The sequence below is a fragment of the Mauremys mutica genome, chromosome 2 (assembly GCF_020497125.1).
Source record: "Mauremys mutica isolate MM-2020 ecotype Southern chromosome 2, ASM2049712v1, whole genome shotgun sequence".
In the NCBI taxonomy this organism is placed as follows: Eukaryota; Metazoa; Chordata; order Testudines; family Geoemydidae; genus Mauremys; species Mauremys mutica.
Window position 1 is genome coordinate 236060852 of NC_059073.1, and position 18143 is coordinate 236078994.

Consider the following 18143-nt stretch of genomic DNA (forward strand, 5'->3'; position numbering starts at 1 on the left):
TTGTCCCCCTTGTGTCTCTAACGCTATGTCTACACAGAAACTGGACACCCTCGGCTGGGCCATGCCAGCCAACTCAGGCTTGCAGGACATGGGCTTCGGGGTTGTTTCATTGCTGCGTGGACTGTGCTGATGCCTGAGCTCTGGGACCTTCCCATCTCACAGGGTCCTAGAGCCCGAGCTCCAGCCCAAGCCCAGAAGTCTACACGACAATGAAACATCTCCACAGCCTGAGCCCTGCAATCCTGTTTCCGCTGACATGGGCCATGCTGTGTAGACATATCCTAATATCCTGGGACCAACACGGCTACAACAACACGACATACAAGGTCATTGAGAGCACTTTCACTTCAAACCCTCCAGCAACGTCAGGTGAATAGACCTTAACGATTCCGCAGAGTATTTTCATGGGTCCCCTAATTGGGAAAAGTCATATCCCATTAACATTTAACCAGGCTAGCTCTTGAGTGATAGGAATTTTCCTAACTACTGGTATGACATAAGACCAAAAAGCTCTCCATTAGCCAGACATATTCACAATTATAAACACATAAGCAAAAAAGTCATTGGTACAATATATGTCAATTACAACCAAGACTAGACAGATTATTTATTGCTTGTCATGGATTGTGTCACAGAATTTCATAAACTCGCTCAGAATTTAAATTAGACTCATAAAGCTAATCCCTGGAAAACAAAGACACACTGATTTAGCATTTCAGCTGAATTGATTAAACTCATTATTTTTTCATTTCTCTAAATTATAGCAAATCTATTTTTAACAGGGAGAAAGTTTCTAAGGATCTGAAGGTTGCAAATGGTGAGTCCAATGAAATTCTTCCTTATCCCCGTAAGGCCGTCACGAAGTAGCTTCTTTATGGAGTTATACAATCCTCTGCGGTTTTGAGATTGGTGTGAATAGGAGTTTTATAGACTGTAGAGGAGGTGAAACATTTGGGAAGGAAATGATGCTAAATGTTAAAATCAGCTACCACTCTGGAAATTGTTTGGCTGACAACCTGGTGACAGGTAATCCAAACGTGTGGATATCAGGGGAATGGGGAACTTCAGCACCCATTGGGATTGTCCTACACTAACACAAATAAGAATACAAGGACATTTAACTCCTTAACACCAACGGAATTGGCATCTCCTACTGTCAGTTTGTCTAAGTATTTATACTATGCTCCTCACCATGGCTGCAGTTTGAATTCGCATGTATCCATGTAAATTTGATTCCTGACCCCAAACAGTTAATCAAATTTGACAGCAATTTATGCTGAATTTACAGGTGAGTTGAATGGTTATTTATGTGGTGGCTGCTCTCCAAAACCTTGGCACACGTTTGCTCTCTCAGGACTTCATATATTAGCAATAACCTAGCATGCTTAGATAAGCACTAACTAGGGGGACCAGCTGTCCTAGTTTTATAGGGACAGTTCCGATTTTTGGGTCTTTTTCTTATACAGGCTCCTATTACCCCCCCCCCACCCCTGTCCCAATTTTTCACATTTGCTGTCTGGTCATCCTAGCACTAACATAACATACATTGTGACATACATGTTTTATGCCCCCTCCCCCTTCTTCAATGGGTTTGAGACGCCATTAGAGTCAGTGAGTAGATGTGGGCTGGTGTTTTTTCAGGAATGCTGATGAGAATCAGCATTGTGGGCCAGGCTCAGGGGCGGCTCAAGGAATTGCGCCACCCCAAACAGGGCGGCAGGCCGCGGGGGGCGCTCTGGCAGTCGCCGGTCCCAGGGCTCCGGTGGACCTCCCGCAGACGTGCCTGCGGAGGGTCCGCTGGTCCCACGGCTCCAGTGGACCTCCCGCAGGCATGCCTGCGGATGCGCCACCGGAGCCGCGGGACCAGCGGACCCTCCGCAGGCACGCCTGCGGGAGGTCCACTGGAGCCGCCTGCCGCCCTCCCGCGGCATAGTGCCCCAAGCACGCGCTTGGCACGCTGGGGTCTGGAGCCGGCCCTGGCCAGGCTCATGGCCACACTGATGTAAACTGGCCACATTGGGCAGGGGAGGAATCCTCTTAAGTAGTGGAACCCTCTGGCCGTGCAGCCCAGACAGCCTGCAAACTGGCCAAGATACTATCTAGTGCTGCAGAGTGGCAAAGATGCTGCCCAGTGTAGCAGCTGTGGCCAGACAGAAGTGAGTGGGGCTAAAATGCCATTTTAGCCTACAGGTCCTCCAGGGTGGCTCCTCTGTCTTGTACCAGTTGTTGCCTGTTGGGTCCAGAATTGGGCAGTTGCAAAGGTGGCTTCATACCATATTTGCCTCTTCACTGCTGGCCAGTATCTCGGCCAGTCTGCATACTGTCTGGGCCTGTCTCTCCAGCTGCTCTGGACTGGAATGCAGGTGGGTATCTTCAGTGGTGGGGTAAGACTGGGGTAAAAATGACAGCAGACTGGTGGGGGGTGATCATGGTGGATTGGGAGAAGGTACCGAGAATATGGCTGATTATGGGACCCCCCACATGAGTGGGAGTGTTTGGCCATCATTTGTTACCAAAGCTTCCAACACAGAGATCTGGTTAGATTTATGCACCACAGCCCACAAACCTGAACAGGCATTTGATTGTGTGGGGTTTCTGTTGGAAATCTGAAGAAGTGAAGAGTTTGTTCTGTTTTCTTGGTAACTGGCTGTTTTATGTTGTCTGGGATTTGCTTTTGTCGTGCTGTGTTTTATTGCTCTGAATTGTAATTATAATGGGAGACTGATATTGGTGTGTTTTATTATGTTTACATTGAAAATAAATAAATATTGGTTGAATTGTAGAAGACGAAGTGAACCAACCCATGTTACCTTCATCGTATTTGCCATTTTCCTGTTAAATTTCCTCCTTCGAAATACAAGTGAAGAGGCCAGATGTATACAGTGGGAGGTTATAGGCAGATGTATACAGGAGGGAGGGATAGCTCAGTCGTTTGAGCATTGGCCTGCTAAACCCAGGGTTGTGAGTTTAATCCTTGAGGGGGCCACTTAGGGATCTGGGGCAAAAATTGGTCTTGCTAGTGGAGGCAGGGGGCTAGACTCAATGACCTTTCAAGGTCCCTTCCAGTTCTAGGAGATTGGTATATCTCCTATTATTATTATTAGGTTTTCCAGATTCATTTTTTAAAGAAGTGAGGTGCAGCCACAGAGCCGTGTCCTTTCTCCACATGTAAGATCAGCATCATCATTGAACGCACACTCCAAGCATAGACCAAAATATACTAACTAGCAAGAGCTGGTTGTTCTGGGCCTAGCAACTTTTAATCCCACAATATTTTAAAGAATGATCTGATACTTGACCCCACCTGGCCTTTTATTTCAAAATGATTTTTCCAGCAGTACAGACTTGATTGAATTTGGCTGGCTATTGCCACAGAAGAATGCACTGATGAACAACATTAAGCAACATGCCAAGAATGGTATACGTACAATTATCTTCCTGTACAGCATATGTAATGGATGTGGCAGCTCATATGTACTCTCAGTTGACCAAAGCAAAGCCCTTTTCTAAACCTTTAACGTCCAATTGTGCATGTCTCCTCAAATGTTTTGCCCAGCTCTATTAAAACAAGATCAAAGTTATCAAATTGGAAGCAGATTGAGTAGTGAAGCATTTTGGCCTCTACTCTACATTATCTGTGTTGATGTGACTATGAGATCCCATTAACTAGCTACAGATGTTCTATAGTTCATACATTGCATGGCCTTAAAATAAACTGAGTTTGGCAATCCTCTCTGTGTAATATCTGAATGATTTTCCACATTCTTTATTATACGCTTCACCTTTACAGTAAACAGTGTTAACAATTGGTTCCAGTGTAAAAACAAAACCAGACAAAGGGAGACATTTGATTCCAGTTTGGATAATGGGGAAATACTGTGAGAACAGCCATTGATTTCTCTATAACCAGAAGTGAAAAGTCACTTTCCTGCATAGGTCATGGTGGTGCCAGCAGAAACTGACCAGCCCTTCCCAATGTGTCTACAGGGTTTCAATGGTCGATATTGGGAGTAGCCCTTCCTGGTAGCTGCTGAGAAAAGCTGATTGGGGATGAGGATGAATGGGGAAGAGCGACCACATGTATTTTGGCGAGAGTGAGAGCAAAGCTTAAATGTTTTATATTTTGTTTCCCGTCATAGACCCTGAAGCAGGGAAACAAAGGGGCAAAAGACATTATAATTATTTTTAATTTCTGTCTGTCACAAGTAAGCAGAGGCATCTGAAAGTGTGAAATATTCCAAGCTCCTGTAGGGTGTAAATACTAAACAAAATCCAAAAGTGGTTTTGATTTTGTCCTTGGCAAACCAAAAGGTGAGTTTGCCAGAAGCAAACCCAAAACAGGGCTGCTCGACTCTGTCTCTCGATCTCTCTCTTAATAAATAGATGAGATGTATTCCTCAACGGTTGTTTAAGCATGATGGTTAACTATATTAAAGGGAAAACACTCTGATAATAAAATATTATAACAGAGCTGTGTAAACCACTATGACTATACATGGATCAATCAACATTTCTAAAACTCCATTGAAAAAGCTGAAAAAATGTTTAAATCTATCTATGGTAAACCCCCCCCCCCCACAGTTTTTTGTTAAATAGCTATTTACATGGTTGACATTAATCAGCTCCAAAAGGAGCCATCATTGTCATTGGGCCAATAATAATTATTTTTAAATCTTTTGGAAATAGCCTTAATGGTTTCCAAAGAACCAGTTAGTTCTGTTAGGTCAATAATACAGGTTTTAACAATACTTTATAAACAAACAGCTTGTGATCTATTTTGTCAATATATATTTCCATGAAAGGATTGTAATCATTAATATAAAAGCAGTTTAAAATTAACCAACAGAGCCCAAAGGATTTTACCAATAGGACTAAGTAACTCTAAAGCTGTGAGACAACGAAGAAATAAATGTCTCTGTTCTGTTTTTTACTACGTGTTTTAAACCTGCAGACATCTCAGTAAGGATGCACCTCATTAATATTATTTATCTGTGGGTTGTGTGTGTAATTTATATAAATAGATTAGTTTGTAACATTAATGTTAATGAAAAACTTGTGCATTTACAAGTGCATAGTAATGTCCTTCCTTTGCCAGCAGCTGGCTGTGAGTCCCTTGTTCCACTACTTTTCCATTATGAATCACTGCTATGACATCAGCGTTCTGGACGGTCGTCAAGCGGTGAGCAATAATAATGCAGGTTCGACCCTTCCTGGCATCGTCCAAGGCTTTCTGGACAATCTGCAGACAGATGCAGTGAAGAACTTGCTATTACTTGGAGAATCTTCCCTTTCATAGGTAACACATTTGCCTTTATAGTTCACATTATCACTTGGGTGTTCCTCACTGGGGTTTAGGAGTCAGGACTTCCCATGCATGAAGGAGGCCTCAAACACAGGGGCCTGATATTACAACCTTTATTTGTGTGAGTAATTCCACTGAAGTCATTGAGACTACTCTCATAAACAAAGGCTAGCAGAATGAGGTCCATAAGGATCTAGTTTGGACCAACACAACTGATTTGCAGAGGTGTAATGAATTGTCTGTGATAGCGGCTGCTTACCAAATGTGTGTGTTATATTTGATACTGCATGCTGTCTGTTTCCAACTACACGCCAAATTTAGAGAAACTAACCACCTCTGTCCTCCCCGCCATATGCACTTGTCCAGGTGTTTGTCAGTTAGACATGCACAGTACTTAGATCAGTTTGGAGAAAGCAGACCAGCCAAATACATACACATGACTAAAACTTGCATGTTCATGGATAGTAATAACAATGCCAGACACTTCTTGTTAGCCATAAAAATCCAAAATTCAGGATCCTGACATCTGGCTCACAACTGGATGGTGGTTTGCATGGTGGCATTTTTCACTTCCACTGCACCCCCATCCAAATGAACAGTTTATTCGTCCCTATGGAGTCTGCCCACTCTCCTGGAGATGGTGGATGCAGTGAGAAAGCTCAGCCATCTGAGCAGCAGAGGATAGCTCTCTTCCCTTCACAACAACTCCTGAGAGGTAGGAGGTGTTGCTGAAGCCTTTTTTCCAAGCCAGCTGCTCCTACATGTCACCTCTTACCCTCTGAATGCAGATGGATCAAAGGACTGGGAAGCGGACAGAGGCTTCTTCATTGTTCCATTCTGTCCTGACAGCCAGCAGTTCTACTGGCAGAGTGGATCCCTCTCGGTTTCTGTAGCAACACCTGTTTCCCCAGACAGAGCAGGAAATAGTGCAGAAAGAGACCCACTTTGCTGCTAGTGCTGCTGGCTGAAGGAAAGAGGAAGGAGCTGGTGACTTGCCTTACAAGGCCTCCTCTAGTAGATCACAGTCTACTGTTTGAAGACACCTGTCTCAAACTCAAAGTTGCTAATTATGAATGGGATTTTCCAAAGTGCTCAGCATTGGTCTAACTGTGAACCCATTAAAAAAGTCCCATTGACTTCATAACTGACTTTGAAGGAACTTAGGCAGGCCAAAAATGAGGAGTTCTGAAAATCCCACTTTCTCTCCAGCCCCAAGTGTTGCTGACTACCATCAACTCCCAATTTAGACACCAGGAGTTGAAGGCACTCTACACCTTGCAAAAGCAGGCCGTAGACAGAGAGGGAGCTAAGGGTTGTTCTGTGGAACTTTCAAAATTGTATTGTAGATGGAGCGCCTGTGTTCTTGCAGTGAAGAATTCGAACCAGGTATTTTGTGTGTATTACAAATGGTAGAATGCATATTACTAACCTTTTCGCTTTCTGTGTCAAGAGCAGATGTGGCTTCATCTAGAAGCAGAACTGCTGGCTTACGAACTAGAGCACGAGCAATTGCTATTCTTTGTTTCTGACCTCCAGAAAGTTGTGCTCCTTTGTCACCCACTTGGGTATTATACTTCTGTATAAGTAAATATTCATTGTCAAGGAAAGTTAGAAACAGTAAGTTATATTTTAATAGCAGATAATGTACTATATTAAGCATTTCCATTATGAATGATAAATAATAATGTAATTGTTTTTAATAATAAAATCTTATAACAATTTTAACTGTTTGAATCAAAATGCATATATACAGCTACATATATTGATAAATGCTCTGTAATGAAAATTCATTTCAGCATTAGAAAAAGACTAATTCCCAAGTGGTGCAACCACTGATGTGTATAGTCAAAGACACCTGTACTTAAAAATATAGATCTCAAGAGACTTTTATAATTTCAAGGCCCTAGAGACCCACACTCAGGAGGTGAACCTTTAATTCTTACACGTCCAAAACTTTCTTCTCAGTACATTTTCAAAAACTAGGTGGTAATGAAAAAGAAATATTGGTTTTTTTTCAGTTTTCAATTGTCTTCAATTCCATGTAACTTTACAGGAAGCCCAATTTCTTTGGGCTTTTCCAAGGTCTTTCTCCATTTTGAGAACTAAGTCCATGGCAAACATGAAGGTTAAAATGTACTTGAAACATTTTACCTTTCAGATAAGACTAAAACTACAGAAAGTTTCAGCCAAAAAAAGGAAAAAGAATTGGCAAAGTTAAGAATTGAATGTCTCTTTTATAGTTGTTATATAACATCACTGTGATAGAGGAAAATAAGAAAATTGGAGCTCAGATTTTGCATTTGAATTAGCTAATTACGACCGCGTATGTGTTAATACCTATTGCAAGTTACATTTTTAAACACCAGCTTCCTATTTTCCTCTTTGAGAACAGTAAACATAAGAAAATAAACGAAAAAGCATATTGTTTTGCATCAATGGGAGTTGCTTAGATAGGTCATTGTGAATATTTACCCCCCACTGAGAATGGAAAGACATTTTCTCTTACCTCTGGGAGATTTTCTATGAAGGTGTGAATATTTGCTGCTTTAGCTGCCTCTTCAACTTCCTCCTGACTGACAACCCTACTGTTGTCTCCGTACTGGATATTTTCAGCAATGCTGCAGTCAAACAAAATAGGCTCCTGGGACACAATACCCAATTTGGACCTTAACCATTGCAAGTGCAAAGACTTAGTATCTAACCCATCTGCAAACTAGAAACAGAAAAAGAGAAAAATCATTCCCTGCAGAATGCAATACTCCTCCTCAGGTGTACAATGTAAATGTGAAAGACGAATCTGTGAAAATCCTCTGACCTGTGTTAGAGCTGCAGTAAATGTAAAGTGGTCAGTAAACCACTTCTGATCAAATAATAGATCAGATCTTTCATCCAAAATTGAACTGAACCAAAACTCTGAAAATTCAAAAGAAGCTCAGATAAGCTTTTCTTCTCAGAATTTTTTTTTTTGCACATCTACTCTTCTAGCTTCCATAATAGATGTGGAATTGCCAATCTATAATGAGTTGTGCCCACAGAATTTCCATCTTTACTGATGATGTCAGGTACCAGAGATCTCATGAGAAAGTCTGTTCATGGTCTTCTTAGACCTAGACGGTTGAAGAGCTCCAACAAGAATCCACATCTTTGGGCATTTATTCAAACATCCTTTGACTCACCATCTCTAGGCTATTCTTCTTGGAGCTCACATCATCATTAATAGGACTTGCATCAAAAGTCTCATCAAGTGATGAATTAGACCTGAAATTGTGTCATGTTAACATGACTAGAGGACTAGTGACAAGGGTTACATTATGGAAAGTATATTCTAATGTCCCCTCCAATATATCAAGTAAATCAATAAAGAGATGCAATCTAGTGATCTAGAGCCAGGATGTGGAGTCAGAAGATCCAAAGTTCTACTCCCAGCTCTACCTTAAACAAGTCCCAAGTCTTCTCTGCAGTACCCGGACCTGTAACAACACTTATCCACCTCAAAGAGGTGTTGTGCGGATGATTTAATGTTTGTAAAATACTTTGAAGAACAGTTTTATAAGCTCTAAGCGTTAACAGCTTCACACATCTCTTCTTACCACTTGTCCTGCCATAGGGTCATAAAATCTCTCCAGCAGCTGAATGGATGTGCTTTTGCCACAACCACTGCTCCCCACCAAGGCTAGCGTCTGGCCCTTATTAACCTTCACGTTGAGTCCTTGCAAAACTTGAACTTCTGGTCTTGTAGGGTATACAAAATGGATGTCCCTGAATTCAATGTTGCCATCAAACTGACTCTGGAAATAGTAGAAAATATAAATGTATGACAGAAGACCGGTCTATCTTGTACAGAAGCATCAAACACAACTCAGTATGGTCATTTAAATGAAGGCGTTGACAAGTCAGTTGGAAATGGTATGGCATTTTCAAACCCAGAGCATTTTTGTCAATTTATTGTTGCTTAAATATGCAGTGAAATTGGATTGGTATCTTCTGTGTACAGGACCTCCTTGCTGAGCGGTTCTTTTCTGCATCTCTCTCTCATTTATATCATTCCTTTTCAGCCTGGTTCGCAAGGACTATCATTATTTTAGGTAAGTAAACAACCCTAATACCTATCTTTGATGTCATCAATGCATATAATCCAGACACTATCATTGTGTGTGGAAAACATAGTTCCTGCCCCTGGGAGTTCACTCTCTAAATAGTGTAAGTTCAACACACAGTACACAGGATGAACATAGTACAAGGTGAACATCAGATCTCAGATTGGGTTAAACATTTTTACTTTGGTGGATTATTCATAGTTTTCAAGGACAACTATGTTTTAAGTGTAGGTTTGAATAGGGAAAGGGTAGCTGATTGGCTCTTTCATGTAGGAAGGGAGCTCCATGTATAAGAGGTAGCAAGGAGGAAGACTTGAAGACAAGGGTGAGTGAAGGAGATATTAGGAGAGACTGTGGGAGCCTCCTCTGATGCCTGGGGGACGGGACAGCTCCAGGACCACAATACCAGCACTGTCAGTACAATGGGCTCTTACAGCACCCAGAGAACTGGACTTCCAAGGTTTAAATTCTTTGGGCCAAATCTTAGCTTCACTGAAGTCAAAGGCAGCTGCTTCACTGGCATCAGGATTTGGCCCAGAGTGGTTTCACTTTCAATGAACGTCTTTCTCTGCAAGAAGATATTTCCCCGGGAGCATTAGCAGTCTGGGCATGTGGAGCTGATTCAGGAAAGTAGTCAAGCACATGTGTGACTTAAAGTTGTGCACATGAGTTACTGGCATGCTTACAGTATGTGCCTGAGTCCTTTTCTGAATCAAGGCTACTATCCAAAAGCTAGAATTTCAAGTTTCTGAAAAGCTGGTTCTGCTTGTAAAACCATTTATGGAAAGCACTGAGAGACAATATGAAATGTGTTCAGTTTACAAATACAAAGATAGTTTCTAACTGTCAACACTCGACTTTGAGAGACAAGCTGGGTTCTTTCCATCTCACGTATAATCACCAGGAACAAAAGGTTCTGTACGCCAAATTACATCCTCATTAATACTTGTGCAACCCCTTTGACTTGAATGAGGTTTCTCAAATGTTGTATGCAGTGTTGTTATAGCCGTGCTGGTCCTAGGATATTAGAGAGTCAACATGGGTGAGTTAATATCTTTTATTGGACCAACTTCTATTGGTGAGAGAGAGAAGCTTTCGAGCTTATACAGAACTGAAGAAGAGCTCTGTGTAAGCTTGACAGCTTGTCTCTCTCACCAACTTAATTTGGTCTAATGAAAGATATCAACTCACCCACCTTGACTCTCTGTTACACAGATGTAACTGACTGGAACTTAGCAAACAAGTCTGCTGATGATGCACAAGAAGGAACAGAATCTAACTCACTCTCCCCCACAGCTGCCTAGTTTACAGAAGTAAAAAGCAGTGAAAACATACTTGTGTTGCTAAAGAAAGCAGTTATAACTCTCGGCTTGTCTTCACTACCAGGAAGATTGATACTGCTGCAATTAATTCAGCAGGTGTTGATAGCAGAGTGCTCTCTGATCAACTCTGGTACTCCACCGGAACGTGAAGAGTAAGGTAAGTTGATGGGAGAGGATCTCCTGTCAACACAGCACAGGGAAGACACAGCGGTAAATCAACCTAAGCTACATAGAACCCAGTTACAATATTCACGTAGCTGGAGTAGAGTAACTTAGGTCGACTTACCCTGGTAGTGTAGAAAAGGCCTCACAATACACCCAACGGACAGAACCAGTGAATGAAATGTCATTCTTCCAGTCATTTTTCAAAACAGAACTGCACTTAAAAGTATTCTGTTAATTTCTCAAGCAAAAAGGTATTAAATGGTACTGGGCAAATATAAAATTATTTAGTTATTGCTGTTAAATTTTACCCTACTTGTCTGGTCCTGTCTTCTGTGACATTGCAAAAGGTAATTGAACAAGATTAATACAATTAAGGACAATACAGTACCACCAGGTTTGTTAGTTTCGAGGACTTTCTGAATGGCCTTACCAGTTTTGTACCCTCTTCACTATAGCTGTCAATTAATGGTTTCCGATTCAAAAGTTGAAAGATTCGTTGGGCAGAAACTTTAGCTTTGCCGAAATCTGGTGCCAAAGAAGTGGACAGGCCAACATTTAAAACACCATATAGAACTGAAAAAAGGGCTCTGAAAACCAAACACAAAACATCTTTCAGTTCATCTAAAGAGAGACTTTTTATTATTGTTCAGACATTACAAATATTGTTTTCCTTATTTAAAACAAACAGACCTAACACTATCAATAAATCTGAGAATTGTGACATTTTTAGAACTTTGTCTTAGTAAAATTACACACACAGGATTAGAAACAGATGTTTACAGCTATCAATATTTTTATGGGTGACTAATGGAATGTAATTTCTCCACACAGAAGCATTTCACAAAGCCCGTTGTCTGCAATGAACTATCAGCAGTAAAAGTTTCTCCATAGTAAATAAACTGAGCCAGGCTCCATACATGCCAACACGCCTGTTTCAAGCTTCCTCTCCCAGAAATAACTCTTCTGCCTGAATTGAACTCCTCACCAGGTTCTAAACTGTTGGACCTCTAGTACTATTGCCTCAGTAACTAGACTATACACAATAACCATGTGTTGAAATCACTGCCTTTGGACTGATGTGTACTCACATAAATACATTTTCAAAGTTTGTATAACAATTAGCAATGAGCCATGCCCCAAATCTGAAGATTGCTGCCTCAAGAAAGTAGTTTGCACATAGGGCTATTCCATAGGTAAGTCCATATAGGGGGGCTTTTGTTAGAGAGTCCCTGATAAAAGAAAAGATTTATGTTAAAGGAAAAAATTGTCATGAAATGCCAAGAGCAGAGACTGGCTGGGAGAAGGTCAGACCTTTGGATTAGGGGAGGCAAACCCTATACGTCACTCACTCAAATAATAGATAATAATAATTAATAAAGCTGCACGCTAGGACCTCCATGAAGGTGCTGCTGGAGAGAACTTATGGCAAATGAGATCCCTTCATCCCAACTAGCTTCTTTGTTGGATAGGAACTTTTGATAAAGTTTCCTTTAATACTCAAAACATTTTAACACTTGAATGCTGGTTTCCAGAATAAATGTTTATGGATGGCCAAAGCAAGCTGACACAAAGCAAATTGATAATTTCGATAAGTCTCTTATGATCTTTGAATGTTTGGATTTTTGGACAATTTGTATAAATGTAGTGGTTACCATGGAAAAGTCAATGTCTACAACACAGCATAACTGAAGCACTGCAGATATTGCCTGCTCTGAGTACAGGAGGGGAAAAAGTAGCAACTCAGACCCCATTGTACAATGGTGACTTTTAAATGGTGACCAATGTTGTTGTGTGGGATGGTAAAACTAAATCACTCTAATTATGTGCAGACCTTGCTGTGACAGACTCTGGTACTAGTTCTGACAAAATGATTTTTGAACAGAAAATGCAATTTCTGCACATTTCAAATTTTCCATTGGGAAAAAAGTAACAAAATATTTTATTCTGGGTTGGTTTGATCTGAGTATTTCTGCTTTGCGCCCATAGCTATGGGACTCCGATAATGCATTATGCCACTCAGTCAGAGGGGAGACCACACTGCATCATGGGAGATGTAGTCCAACCAGGGAGACCATCCCGTAAGAGAGGCAATGTTCCAAAACAGGGATATGCAGCTTGATGTTGAACTAGATAAAAACAAAAACTTTCAGATCAGTTAAACAAAAGAAAAATTAAATATTTCAATTATTTGAGACTATAAACATATTTTGTTTGGAGAAAAAATGCAAAAATGGAATGATTTGCCATTTCTACATTGAAATTTTTCAAAAACTTTTCTTTCTGTGAAAAAAAATTGATATATTTTCACATTTTATCCTACTTCAGAGCAAAACAGAGGTTGAAATATTAGAATTTCCCACAGGATAGAAATTCAGATTTTCACTCATCTCTAGTGCTCATACATTTTTATAATGTTTTCCAAAATAGTTTCTCTATAATTCATAATATTGTGATACAATGACCTGCCAGGACTTGAGATAAGTGCTAAATCTAAGAATCCTATTCCTCCAATTAAATATAGATTTTTTTCCCCTCATACTGATGGTTTATAGAATATTGAGCCATAAAACTGTCATTGGCAGCGGACTGTCATTTTTCAATCCCTGCTTTTACTTAAAACATATTTAAGGGGAAAGAAACAAAATGGATGGTAGATCATTTCATTTAAAGAAAATGGAGACTAGGAAAATGTCTGACATTTTGGATATTAGAAATTAGCCCCTGCAGTGGTTAGCTTGTCGAGTGTGACTGAAAAGGCCAAAGGGGAAAAAGAAATGCACCTTATTTCAAGACCTGCAAGTCCTTACTTGTAGTACAAGTTATAATACACGGTGACGTTATGTAGTATAAAGTCTTTGCCACTTGACCTATGAAACTCATTCTGCTGCAGTACTTGTGAAGCAAGTAAACATCCCATATTCATGTTAAAACAAACTTTAAACCAGGTCATTACATTCTCTCTCTCACACAAATATTACATCACTCACAATAGCGTCTAAGAAGATATTTTAAAGAAACTGAGTAAATACATTTTACTCTGCCAAAATCTTTTCAAATCATTTATGTGTTTAATATTTTCAGTCTGCAAATGAATGTAATATGAATACATTCTGAGTTGTTTTAAATTAAGAAAATATGTATTCATTGCTTTTAAAAAACAGAATTGTTTGAGAGCAAATCCTACCTGTATGGACCATTCACACTTGCATTGTATTTCTCATAGAATGCATCTTCACTAGTTAATGAAGCCACAGTTCTTATATTTTCTACTGCTTCCACTGAAATCTAAATGGGGAGACAAGACGGATATGAAATATTCTCTTATGTTTGAGTCTACTCCTACCGCTACGTAGTTAGCACATCTCTAGCACTTTTCATCTTTCGCTCTCCAAGTGTTTTTCTTTTAAAAAAAAATGCGATTAAGTATTATTCTCAGGGAAACCGGGGCACAACCATTAAATTATTTGCCTAAGGTCACACCGTGGTCTTTCTATTAAGCTAACATGGCTGCTATGTGATTCCTAAGTACTCCTCCCCCATCTGTACATTTTGTTGTACAGCAGCATTAGCTGGCACTATAGAAGGCATTAAAAGGTAAGAAGTTGCTCCTTGCTCTGAGTACCCATATCCCAGGCAGCAGTTCACTGGAGGGCTGCATGCTACCTTGGTTATGCAGCCTGAGCGGCACATGGAACTGGGTGAGCCCCACACTCCTACTACCCACACCCAATGGAGACTCCTGTTCCTGCTTCTGCCAGGCTTCCCCAGCCATGTGCCAGGCCCACCCAGTCCACCCCTTCTCCAAACCAGACCCTTCCCCCACATGCTTTGACCAGCACTGCCACAGGGGCGACGGGTATCTTAACTTCTCATTTTCTGGATTTCAGATATTTAAATTTGCATGTGCCAGCTTCCTCCTTTCCCCAGGGGTGCTCAAGCCCCCTGCTCATCTCCAGGCCCCGCCCCCACTCCATCCCTTCCCCCAAAGTCCCACCTGCATCCTGCCTCTTCCCACCCCACTTCCTCCCGCCCAGTTCCTCCCCCTCCCCCAAGCGTACCTCATCCCCACTGCTTCCCCTTTCCCCCCAGCACCTCCTGCACACTGCAGAACAGCAGATTGTGGTGGGCAGGAAGCACTGGGAGGGAGGGGGAAGGAGTTGATCTGTGGGGCCACCAGTGGGTGGGAGGCGCTGTGGGAGAAGGGAGGGAGCTGGCTGCCAGTGGGTGCTAAGCATCCACCAATTTTTTTCCACCCACAGAGTCTGCACCTATGCCCCCATCCCTTGCTCTAGACCCAAAACAGCTCCCTTCTTCCCATTTACTCTTACACTGCAATCACCCCTTGTAATTAATTTTCTTTTCAAATACAGTTTGAGAGCCTGTGCTCAGAGTCCATTTCTCCAAATTAAAACAAAACAAAAGTTTACATTTTGTTTTCAGATTTCTGCTCAGGGTGGGCGTAGAACTTCAAAGCTGCTAGAATCTGTGAACTTAATTTTTTTCCCCTGGAGGCTCTGGGGAACCCCATACTCAAATGACCCCATCTTTGGATCACTCACCCTACCCTACGCTTTCATGACACATAGCAAATTTCAAGACAATCTGTGTAAACACACAGATTTTAGCATACTTAGTAGTCATCCTTTAAACAGGAGGGGCTTCCCCACCTTAGCCAGAGCAGAGCTGGTGCTCAGTTATAATGCTCTATACAATTAGAAGTCCAATGGAGCAGAGGTGCTCCACACATCCATCAGCATCATAATAGTCTCAGAGAGCTGTGAAGTGGCCCATTCATCTCAATGGGATGTTCTCAGCTGAAAGTGAACACCCAGCCTGAATTCAGCCAGAATCTAGCTCTGAGGAGGGTGACCAGACAGCAAGTGTGAAAAATCAGGACGGGGTGGGGAGTAATCGGCTCCTATATAAGACAAAGCCCTGAATATCAGGACAGTCCCTATAAAATTGAGACACCTGGTCACCTAGCTCTGAGACATATGAACTGCTCAATTCATGCCAGTGGATTTTCCCATTCCCCCTTCCTAGGACTGTAGAGTTTCTGTCATGCCCATTCTCAGCTCCTCACCTCTCTCTCAGCAGTGTGTTCTTGGGCCATGCTCTGAGCATGCCTGTTCTAAGCTTCCCACTCAGAGGACCCGCACTTCCCTGATCCAAGCTCACATGGGGAGAGGCAGAGAGAGGGGGCCAGACTCCTGTAGAGGGACAAAGCATCCCAGATTCCAGTTCATGTGAGGAGGTAGGGAGAGGGGCTTAGATGTCCCCAGAAAGCAATGCCTACTGCAGACCCTGGCTCACAGGAGAGGGGACATGGAAGGCAGATAGATCCCCACGGCTGGGGAAGGCAGCTTCAGAGCCTGGCAAACAGAGGGGGGTCAGGTGCAGGGCTCAGACACCTCCAGAGAGGCAAGTGCCCCCCCCCCAAAATTCCACCTCACATGCAGGGGGTGGGGAGAGGGGCTAAGACTCCCCTAGAGAGCTAGGGGGTCCCCCAGATTCAAGCACACACACAAAAGGGCCAGAAGGGGAGAATGTGGAGCTGCCTCTATTCCCCCCAGACCCTCTGCAACAAACCCCCATGTCTGCTTCCCAGTATCCATTCCCCAAACCCAACCTTCTCTACCACCTGTCCCCATTTATCTCCCTCCCCATAATCCCCCCTCTTCTCTGTGCAGCCCCAAACCCCTCTCACCCCATTCCCCTAACTCCTCCATCCCATAAAATGCTCCTGTCTTGCCAGCAAGCATTTTCACGCCTATTTTTTTTAAACAAAAATACTTTGATGACATTACACCCCGCTCCAAAATAAAAGCCTGATAGTACCAGATTTTAGCAACATGCCTGCCAAGCTTTCCCAGGTTTTCAGCAAAGAGCACCGTGAACTGTCAGTAGCTGGGGGAGTTCAGGAACAAACACTTACTGTGCATCTCTTCAGTCTATCCAGCCACTTTGACCATATTCTACCTAAAAATCCTTTGGGGTTCACTTTACATACATGCTCAATGTAACTTGTGGAGTGCTTGACCTTTACTCAAGAGCCTAAGTGGATGGCCAAACTCTCTTGCTAATAATGTTCTGAATCTTGCTTCCCCCAAGTGGCTAGTGGATGCCATGCATTCTCTGGGGTTAACCCTCAAGTGAGTGAGACCCTTGTGCCCGGATCAGACCCATGGTCTGATCTCTAGATGTGCACAAAAAAAAACATTACTAGAACGAACCTTTAGAAAAGCTGATTATTTGGTGGGAAATGGCATCTCATGAACCCGTTGGTCAAATAACCCCAAATTTGGATCACTACACGTATCTTGCACCCCCATAAGGTTCACCAATTTATAGTGGTGCATCTGAGGAGATGGCAGGGCAGGGTTAATGACCCAAACTTGACATCTGTTGAGCCAAACATTCTGGAGATACAAGCCCTAAAACAGTCATTTTTAAAAAAAAAGTTTCTAGGTGGTGGGTGTTTTTAAAAAAATAACAAAAACAAAAACTTAGAGCTAGAACTGTAGAGCTAGAATTCATAGGTAGATACTAAGGACTGGAAGATGAATCACAAATCACTGGATGGCTGTGAACTCACCCTTCAATTAACACTGCTAAAGATAATTTAATTACACACACACACACTCTCAAGTCAAAAGGAATTTTGAACTGAGTGGCTGGAGATTGCTACAATGTGAGAGTCATAGGAGGTGATTTCATTTTGGGAGAAATGCAATCAAAGCATTTGGGTGGAAAATTGGATGTGTAAAGTTTCTGGGAAATAGGGTTGCCAAACCTCCAGGATTGTCCTGGAGTCTCCAGGAATTAAAGAATCAGAGGAGTAGCCATGTTAGTCTGTATCCACAAAGCCACCAGACTCCTCGTTGTTTTTCAGGAATTAAAGATTAATCTTCAAAGATTGTGTCATGTGATGAAACCTCCAGGAATAGGTTCAACCAAAATTGGCAACCCTGCTGGGAAGGGGGATTGGGGTAAATAGGAATAGGTGGTAGGGGAGGTAAGAGGTTCAGGTGAGGGTGGCACATGACCCCCCAGCTTTGCCAGTGCACCCCAGCCCTGCACCGCAACCCGCTGTGCCCTCTCTGCCAATAAACAAGCCATCCTGCACCTCAACCTTCCTGCACCCCAACCCCCAGCTTGGTCTTGGCATCCTAACCCTCTGCATCCCACAGCTGTCTTTGCACCCCAACCTCTCATGCACCCCAACTTTCCTGCAGCCCCAGCCCTTCCAGTGTACCC